This window comes from Neofelis nebulosa, chromosome 16, assembly GCF_028018385.1.
Source record: "Neofelis nebulosa isolate mNeoNeb1 chromosome 16, mNeoNeb1.pri, whole genome shotgun sequence".
Classification (NCBI taxonomy): Eukaryota; Metazoa; Chordata; class Mammalia; order Carnivora; family Felidae; genus Neofelis; species Neofelis nebulosa.
The window spans coordinates 28,651,988-28,662,092 of record NC_080797.1 but is presented as its reverse complement, the minus strand read 5'-3'; the positions used below and the strand labels follow the sequence as shown (position 1 = coordinate 28,662,092).

At 42.7% G+C, this 10,105-nt stretch overlaps 1 protein-coding gene across 1 annotated transcript in view; it reads left to right on the top strand.

Annotated features, from left to right (window-relative positions):
- Positions 1–226: 226 nt before the first annotated feature.
- Positions 227–10,105, top strand: part of DDX42 (DEAD-box helicase 42) — a 40,148-nt gene continuing 30,269 nt past the window's right edge. The window contains exon 1 of the mRNA XM_058705232.1: positions 227–404. The gene's annotated coding sequence lies outside the window, so the exon portion shown is untranslated. The remainder of the gene's footprint in view (positions 405–10,105) is intronic.

Genomic DNA, 10,105 nt, shown 5'->3' with positions numbered 1-10,105 from the left:
TTTTCTTGAGATTTCTAGGCGGCTATCACTGCTACGCTTTCTTCACCCGTAGGCCCACTTCTTGGGCTACAAGCACTGCCCCCCTCAAAGCATCAGTGTCTGGAGAGTGAAAGTCTGCGAGGTGTTCTGGAGCTTTAAGGTCCGGAGCCCGCGGCGCCTTCCGGGAACCGTAGCCCGAGGCTCCGCCTTCCGGCCCGCTCTCTCTGCACTGCGCATGTCAGCTTTGCATTCCCCTCCCCCCGGTCAGCAACGGGCCGAGAAGCGGCGGCGGCGGAGGCGGCGGCGGTGGTGAAGGGGGCGGAGAGGAAGGAGCGCGGCGGACGCGGCCTGGACCGCGCGTCCTCTGGCCTTGGGATTCTCCGCGTCGGCGGTAGTATCAGCTGCCGCTGCAGCCACAGCAGCAGGTCTGTGCGAGGAGGTTCTGGACTCAGGGTCGCTACCCCTCGGGGCCATTGGAGGCAACTGCGGGGCCTAGCGAGGGCCAGGGAACCGCGGCCTCGCTTAACAAAGAGTCTGCGGAGCTTTGGGGCACCGGAGACCCAGGGGGCCGGGAGGGGTGGGAGTGCGAGGCCGAGGCCTCTAGGGGTCCTCCCCAACCTCGTTGCCCTCCCACGGCTCCCGCTTCTCCCGTAACTCTCATTCTGGCCCAGTTGGCGGCTTTCCGGAGGCGGCGCCCGCCCGTCCTGCTAAGAAAGGGATTTGCAGGGTGCTGGTCTCTGGGCAGGGATAGCCACAAGGAGAGTTCTGACCCAAGTCGGCAGCACTTGGCAAATGCAAGCCTCCAAATCGGGGAGACCCGATAGGCAAAAGTTGCCAAATCGGAAGACAGAAACAGCGATCTTTGTGCAGCCTTGAGTACATCACTATCGTCGCACAAACTTTTTTGCGGCCTACGTAAGAGCCTATCTGATGCGCGTAAATAATTTATGTGGAGTTGCAAGCATACACACCAATACTATAAGGAGGAACTATCCTACCAGTCGAGTATTTGGGGGAATCCTAGCTTTCCTTATTACCTTAGTGGTGATTCCCCCTTTGCTCCTCAGTTGTTAAGGTGGTCATTTAATTTTCTCTAGTTGTATATTGGGTTTTTTTGGAAATGATATCTTTACGTCCATTCTCCATATGCACGCCCTGGAGCTCCTAAAGGGCAGATATTATGTCTTAATTCACTTGAACTTTCCAGAACCAAGCTCAGTTCTGGCACATAGGAGGTGAACAAAATTAATTTTAATTTAACAAAAATTAAATTTTAGACTTTCATCGGTGGGCGGGGAAAAGTATGTTGTATGTTCCTTTACCTAGAAGGGGAATTATATGGCCTAATCTGCAGTTCATTCAAGGAATATTTTTATTGACATTTGCTGCATGCCTGTTTTCTAGCACTGTTCTACCTCTGTGACTCTTGCCGTCCTGCGTCTTACTTTATAGTGGGGGGAAGAGAGATAATAAATAAATAAGTAAATTATACTGTATGTTAGAAGATGATTATGGATTTAGGCTTAAAAAGGGGGGGGCTAGAAAGAAGGTTGGGGAGGCATTGCATTTTGAAATAGTGTGGTCAGGGAGATCAGTACAAACAGGCTGATATTTAAGTAGATGAGGGAGTGAGCCCAGTAGTATCTGGGGAAAGGAGGGTTCCAGGCAGAGGGAACAGCAAGTGTAAAGACCTTGAAGAGGACAATGCTGGCCTGTTAGAGGAACAGTTAGAAGACCATTGTGCTTTGGACCACTGTGAGCAAAGGAGTAGTAGGAGAGAAGGTCAGGGAGGATCTGGAGGAGGAGGGCCAGAACAACCAGGAACTTTTAGGCTGTTATGAGGATTTCACTCTGCCTGAGTTGGGAATCATCTGAGGCTTTTGAGCAGAGGAGTGGTATGATCTGACTTACATTGTTACAATTTATTGTAATTCACAGAGAAATGAATTTCTTTATATTCTAATTTTATCAAATTCATATGATCATCTTAGTTTCTTTAAGCTAACGGAGAGGGAAAAAAGGCTTCCAGAATAAATGTAACCAGAATTTACTTGTATTTGGCTTTAGAAGAATATGAAGAAATTCTTGGGTTTTGTATAGATTCTAATTTAAGAATGTATAGTGCCCAGTGTATAGTGTGTGAGATGTTCTCAGGGCAGATTATTAGAGTGGATGCAAATCGTCACTAGAGGTTTCTCCAATTCCAGAAACAAATGATAAGTAACATGGTTTTATAATCAATTGTTTTGTAGTCCACTGTTGTTAAAAGTCATTTAGATCAGATCTTACTTTTCACCATTGCCCAAAACATGTACCCTAGCCAAATTATCTTCCTTATGTTCCACGCTTATTCTGCCATTGCTTATTCTTCCTAACCTTGGCTATATCTAGCTTTCCTCCTTAAAATGTTTTCTTTCTTCACATTTCTCTAATCAGCTTGCGTCTTTCTGTGCCTGGGATTCTAGCTGTCTTATGAAGCCATCCCCACTTGTCAGCTCTTCGTGATCTCTGACATCTTCAGTGTCTTGTGGCACTTGTATGGGATCCCTGAGTTGAAAGAGATTAGAGAACTCTGGCTTGATATTCTCCATTTACCAGTGGAGAAATTGACTTCTGGAGAAATAATAATAATGATAAACGTGATGGCTAATACATATTGTGCACCTACTATGTGCCAAGCTTTCTTGTAAGTGTATTTTTCTGTATGAACTCAATTTTTCACACCAACCCTGTCAAGTAGGTGATATTCTCCTTATCTTATAGGCCCAGAGAAGCCAAATGACTTTTTTGAGGTTCATATCAAGTTAGTGGCAAGGCTAGAGTTTGTGAACATATTCTGGTTGCATAGTCTGTGCTAGTTTACGATGCTGTTACGATTTTCTACTAAGTCATAGCATTTTATTACCTAGAACCATACCAAGTGAGACTTTATGCTGTCTTTAGTTTTTCTCCTTGGGACTCCTGCATATTGAATAAACATGAATAATGAGTACATGCTGTGGAAAAGAAAAGAGATAAAAAATGAGTCAGTCAGCTTCTTCACCTATAAAACTTGTAACTTGGAGTTGGTGAGAGAAAGAGCACTAATAGTTATGATTAAATATTGGGTGTTTTAGGACTAGAAAAGGAGTTTAAGGAATGAGCTACCACTTCTCTGGGAGAGTTGTATTCATGTCATAGGTTCTAGGAGTTGGTATGTGAGATGGGCTTTGAAGGAGAAGACTTAGGTAGGTATAAGTGAGAGATTTGGTGGGAAAGGAATCCAGGTTAAGGGAAGGGCATTTACCAAAGTGCTTGGTTTTCTGGGAACACTGATGCATGCATGAAAACCCTGGGAGATATGAATGGTGAAGTATATAGTTTGTTGCCACAATGGAGAGTCTCGTTCCAGCTTGATTGACTAACTGTGGGGAGCTACTGAACTGAAGGGAATGACAGAATGAGAAATGCGGCAGGAAGGTTCGGGGTCAGGATCTGAAAAAACCTGGAAGAGGGTTTTTCCTAAGCATTGGCCCACCGAAAGTCATATGACTTTCCCTAGTTCCACACTATTAACAGACCAAAGGAGGTGAAAATTCATTTTCTCTTTTGCTATGTATCGCTCATATTTTTTATACTTTAGCACATAGACATTTTTCATAGCTTATGGAATATTTGCTGGTTGTAGATACAGTCTCTAGATGTACATCACCAAGACTTTTCCAATAAAACAGACATTCTTAGAACAGTAGAGTTGAGGGGGTGGAGGGTCACTTGTTAATTGTCAACTATCAGTCATCGCAGAGAGGCCTGACCTGATTTCTTTCTCTTGTAATAGCTTACCTCTTCTTGCTTGCTTTTTTCTTGGTTTGGTTTGATAGCACTTTTACTACCTGAAATTATGATTTGGTTTTTCTTTCTCCTGGACTAGACTGAACTCCCTGAGGGCTGGGACCGTGTCTGATTGTGTTACTATATCCAAAGCACCTAGAAAAGGGTCTGGCAAAATAGGTACTCAGTACGTTGTGAATTATTGATCACTCTGGTAGTGGTGTAGAGGCTGGATAACAGGGACTTGTTAAGAAATTCTTGCTATAGTGGAGATGGAAATGGTAAGGAGAGGTATCCCTCATAGCATCGACACATAACAAAGTAGTTAGCGGTCAGTATAAAATAAAGTTATTACTAAGACCAGACTTAGGTTGTCTTTAAAGCAGGTGCTCACTAAACTTTGTTTATGCTTCTATTACAGAGCTAATTATTTTTAAATTAGAAATTTTATTTTTAGATGTTTATTTAGAGAGAGAAAGAACACGGGGCGGGGGGGGGGGCATGAGTGTGTGAGAGCAGGGGAGGGGCAGAAAGAGGGAGAGAGAGAATCCCAAGCAGCCTCCACCCTGTCAGCACAGATGGAGGCAGGGCTCCATCTCATCAACTGAGAGATCTGGGACCTGAGTGGAAATCAAGAGTCGGACACTTAACCTACTGAGCCACCCAGGTGCCCCTTAAATTAGAAATTTTATTAAAAAAAATTTTTTTTTAATGTTTATTTTTGAGACAGAGAGAGACAGAGCGTGAACGGGGGAGGGTCAGAGAGAGAGGGAGACACAGAATCTGAAACAGGCTCCAGGCTCTGAGCGGTCAGCACAGAGCCCGACGTGGGGCTCGAACTCAAGGACCGCGAGATCATGACCTGAGCCGAAGTCGGCCGCTTAACCGACCGAGCCACCCAGGCGCCCCATCAAATTAGAAATTTTAAAAAGCGGGGTTTTTTTTTTAAAGAAAAAGATGTAATCAAATTTTCACAAATATGTTTGCATTTCAGAGTAGAGACTGAGGTCTAGACAGCATTATTCCTTATAAACTAATAAAATAGCAACCTAAAAACACTTGTGCAAATGGAATTCTAATCCTTTAATTTTCATGATTTTTTTGTTTTTATAATACACATAGAAAAATCTTAACCCATTTTGAGCGTATAGTTCAGTGGCGTTGATTACATCCACATTGTTGTGCTGCCATCACCACCATAGTGTTCACAGAACTCTTTATCTTGTAAAACTGAGACTGTGTACCCATTAAACAATAACTCCCCATTCCTCTGCACTCCTGGGCTTTGGCAACCAATTCTACTTTATTATTTTTTTAATTTATTATTTTAATTATATATTTAATTATTTTAATTATTTTTTAATTTTTTAAATTTATTATTTATAAATTTTAATTATCGGTTTGTTTATTTGACAGCACAAGTGTGGGAGGGGTAGAGAAAGAGGGAGAGAGAGAACCCCAAGCAGCTTTCATGCTTTTAGCATAGAGCCTGATGCGGGACTCAATCTCACAAACCATGAAATCATGAACCGAGCTGAAATCGAGAGTTGGACGCTTAACAGACTGAGCACCCAGGTGCCCCAACCTGTTCTATTTTCTGTCTCTGAGTTTGACTATATTCTGCCTAATACAAGTGGAATCATACACTGTTTGTCCTTTTTGACTGGCTTATTTCCTTAACATGATGTCCTCAAGTTTCATTCATGTTGTTGTAGCACGTGTCAGAATTTCCTTCCTTTTTAAGGCTGAATAATGTTGATATATGTATGTGTTTACATAGTGTATGTGTGTGTATATGTGTGTGTGTGTGTGTGTGTGTGTACATATCCCATTTAGTTTACTCATCTATCAATGGACACTTAGGCTCCTGCCAACTTTTGACTGTTGTGAATTGTACTGCTAAGATCATGGTTCAGAGGGGCACCTCAGTGGCTCAGTAGGTTAAGCATCTGACTTGATTTCAGCTCAGGTCATGACCTCACAGTCATGAGATTGAGCCCCACGTCGGGTCTGTGCTGGGTGTGGAGCTTGCTTGAGATTCTCTCTCCCTCTCCTTCTGCCCCTACCGCCCTTGCACTCTCCCATGCTCATTCTGTCTCTCTGTCAAAAAAAAAAAAAAAAAAAAATCATAGGTCAGATGTCTGTTCCTGCTTTCAGTTCTTTTGGGGATATTCCACCCAGAAGTGGAATTGCTGGATTATATGGTAGTTCTAGGATTCGTTTTTTGAAGAACCACCATAATGTTTTCCACAGTGGTTGAACCATTTTATGTTACCACCAGCACTATACAGGGTTCCAGTTCCTCCATATCCTTGCCAACACTTGTTCTTTTCTGTTGTGTTGTTTGTTTTTGTTTTGTTTTTTAGTAGTCATCCTAAAGAGTATGAGGGGATGTGGTGTTTTTTTTTTTTTTTTTAAACGTTTATTTATTTTTGAGACAGAGAGAGACAGAGCATGAACAGGGGAGGGGCAGAGAGAGAGAGAGGGAGACACAGAATCTGAAACAGGCTCCAGGCTCTGAGCTGTCAGCACAGAGCCCGACGCGGGGCTTGAACTCACGGCCAGTGAGATCATGACCTGAGCTGAAGTCGGACACTTAACCGACCAAGCCAAGCCATCCAGGCGCCCCAGGGATGTGGTTTTCATTTACATTTCCCTTCACTAGGGATGAGCATCTTTTCATATGCTTATTGACCATTTATATATCTTCTTTGACGAAATGTCTATTCAAGTACTTTGCCTCTGTTTAACTTGGGTTATTTAGGATTTTTTGGTGGTTTGTTGTTTTTAAGGAAGTCTGAACTTTAACTGGGTGTGGAAGCCATGTGGTATTTTTACGGGGACTGAAGCTTGCAGGTGTTTTCATCTTGTCAATGTGAGAAGTGTTTAGGGAGGCAGAGGTGAAGTTTCAGAGCTGTTTGATAGGAGTTTGCCAGCTTGGTAGGAAGGATGTACCAGGCATATTATTATGTTATTATTATCTGAGAGGAGGCTTAGAAGCATGTGTATGTGTGCATGTATGTTAAGACCAAATAAAGGGAGCTTTGAGAAGACCCACAAATAGCAGGACTGTAGTTAATTTTTAAATCTCACTATGTTTATTTCTTTCTTAACTCTCCACTAGATGTCTTTTCTCCAAACAATATTTGCTTAGAGAATGGAAATTAGTTTTAAAACAGAGGAGGGTTCATCTTTTTCTTTTTTTTAAACATGCAACCAAATAGAGATTAGGTTAGCTGTCTTTTGCTTGTTGTATCTGTTATCCCTCAAACCTCTGATTGTCAAGGATCTGTAGTCATATACCTAGGTAGTAAAGCCTACATAGTCGAACAGGAAGACTTATTGTCAACACTAAGGAATTAATGGTACATTGAGGATGATTGGCTTAGATTTAATCAGGAAGGTTGGATGGCAGGGTTTGTAATAATGGAAGATGATGTTTTTCACGAATACTGGGGTGAATTTTGAAGAGCCTGAATGTATATTTATTCATCCAACAAAAAAACAATGTTTTTAATGTTTATTTTGTTTTTGAGAGAGAGAGAGAGAGAGAGGGCAGGGGAGGGGCAGAGAGAGGAGGGAAAAAGAATCTGAAATAGGTTCCAGGCTCTGAGTTGTGAGCAAAGAGCCCAATCCAGGATCTACCACCAGATCACGACATGAACTGAAGTCGGACACTTAACTGACTGAGCCACCCAGGCTCCCCTTCAAACATATTTCCATTAAAAAAACAAACAGGGGCGCCTGGGTGGCGCAGTCGGTTAAGCATCCGACTTCAGCCAGGTCACGATCTTGCGGTCTGTGAGTTCGAGCCCCGCGTCGGGCTCTGGGCTGATGGCTCGGAGCCTGGAGCCTGTTTCCGATTCTGTGTCTCCCTCTCTCTCTGCCCCTCCCCCGTTCATGCTCTGTCTCTCTCTGTCCCAAAAATAAATAAAAAATGTTGGAAAAAAAATTAAAAAAAAAAAAAAACAAAAAAACAAACAAACAAACAAACAAACATATTTCCATTGAAAATGGAACATTGGACATTTCTTTCTGCCTGTAAAATTTCTCTCCTCTTCTATGCCACTATTCTCTACTGTGCCCCCTTCCTCCTTTCCTTCTCACGTTGCCACATGAGTTTCTTTTCCCCTGCCCATTCCTAACTGTTGATCAACCCTAACATTTGTCTTGTCCCTGTTCTCACTCTCTGTGCCCTCTGCTAGCTTATCTATACCAGTAACCTCAAATGCACATGTCTTGTATCACATCTGTACTCCATCACAGACCCTTTTTGAAGTTATAGACCCTTTTTGAAGTTATAGAAAGATGAAGTTAGCATCTTTCCTTAGCTCTCCCATCTCCTGTTCTGCTTGCTTCTCCAAGCGTGGCTTTTCTAGGCTTCTATCCCTGTAAATGGCCCTACCATTCCCCCAATCTGTAAAAGCCAGACACTTCCAAACTTATTCTAGACCTTTCCTTGCTCCTTAGCTTCCACATCCACTTGTCACTCACCCGCCCCTATTGAACTTTCTCATAGACACTCAATAACTCAGATCCACCCCCCCCTCCTTCCTTGTAGCCACTTCCTTAGTTCAGTACCATGTTACTTTACATCTGTATTTTTATGATAATCTCTTAGCCACTTTCCTTGCCTCTTACTTTTCATATTGTCTACCATTTAATCTTTCTTCAACACTGATCTGAAACATGTCCCCTGTTTGCTTAAAAGTAATGATTTCTTATAGCTGGTAAAGTACAGTTTTGTATATTTTTAGCATAGCCACATCTGGGCCCTGTCTGTCTTTCTGAATATGTGACCTACAACTTTCCTAGAAGTCTCACTGAACTCTAGCTGCACGGCACTATTTCCAGTTCTCCGTGATACTACTTACAGTTTCCTCAATCTAAAATGCCTTCCTCTCTTAAGAAACTAAAAACAGGGGTACCTGGGTGTCTCAGTTGGTTAAGCATCTGACTTGGCTTCAACTCAGGTCATCAACTCCAGGTTTATGAGATTGAGCTCCACATCAGGTTCCTTGCTGACAGCACGGAGCCTGCTTGGGGTTCTTTCTCCCTCTCCCTCTCTCTCTGCCCCTCCCCCGAGTGCTCTCACTCTCTCTCTCAAAATAAACTTTAAAAAAAAAGCGGGGGGGGGGGGACCAAGAATAGAACCACTCTATAAGCCAAGAATTGCATTATTATAGGTATTTACCCAAAGGTTACCAAAATACAGATTTGAAGGGGTACATGCACCTCAATGCTTATATAGCGGCACTATCAATAGCCAAACTATGGAGAGAGCCCAAATGTCCATCAACTGATGAATGGATAAAGAAGATGTGGTGTGTATACATACAATGGAATATTACTCAGCCGTGAAACAGAATGAATTGTTGCCATTCGTAATGACATGGATGGAGCTAGAATGTACTATGCCAAGTGAAATAATTCAGAAGACGGTAAATACCATATGATTTCACTCATGTGAATTTAAGAAACAAAACAGATGAACGTTTGTTGGGGGCGGGGAGAAGAGAGGGAAACAAACCACAAGAGACTCTTAATGATAAAAAACAAATTCTGGGTTGACAGAGGGATATGGGCTAGATGGGTGATGGGTACTAAGGCGGGGGCCTGTTGTGATAAGCACTGGGTGTTGTGTGTAACTGATGAACCACTGAATTTTCCTGAAACCAATATTGCACTATATGTGTTCCAACTAAAATTAAAAAAAAAAAAAAAAAAAAAAGCCCTCCTCTCACCCTTCTACCCTGGTCTAATGCCTCTTCAGATTTTAAAACCGAACACCAGCATCATCTCAGAAAAGCTGAGTCTTCTCCATTCATCCTGGGTTTAATACTTCCTTCCTGGGCCACGAATGAATGCACTTTGTGCAGGACCTGTGCTACAGCACATCATGTTGGTTTATTAGCAACCACACCGTGAACCCCTTGAAAATGGGACTGTATTTTTCATATGTAAATGCCCAGAACTTGGGGGCACCTGGGTGACTTGGTTGAGTGTCCGACTCTTGATTTTGGATCAGGTCATGATCTCCTGGTTCGTGAAAAGGAGCCCCACGTCATGCTCTGTACTGACAGTGCGGAGTCTGCTTGGGGTTCTCTCTCTCTCTCTGCCTCTCTCTCTCTCTCTCTGCCTCTCTCTCTCTCTCTCTCTCTGCTCCTCCCTCATGTGTACTCTCTCTCAAAATAAATAAATAGACTTAAATAAATAAAATAATTCCCCAGCACCTGGTACACTGCCTGACATTTCTCAGCAAGCTTTCAGTAAACCATTGAAAGTTTCCCTGCTAGGAGATTGTTCATGTGATTTT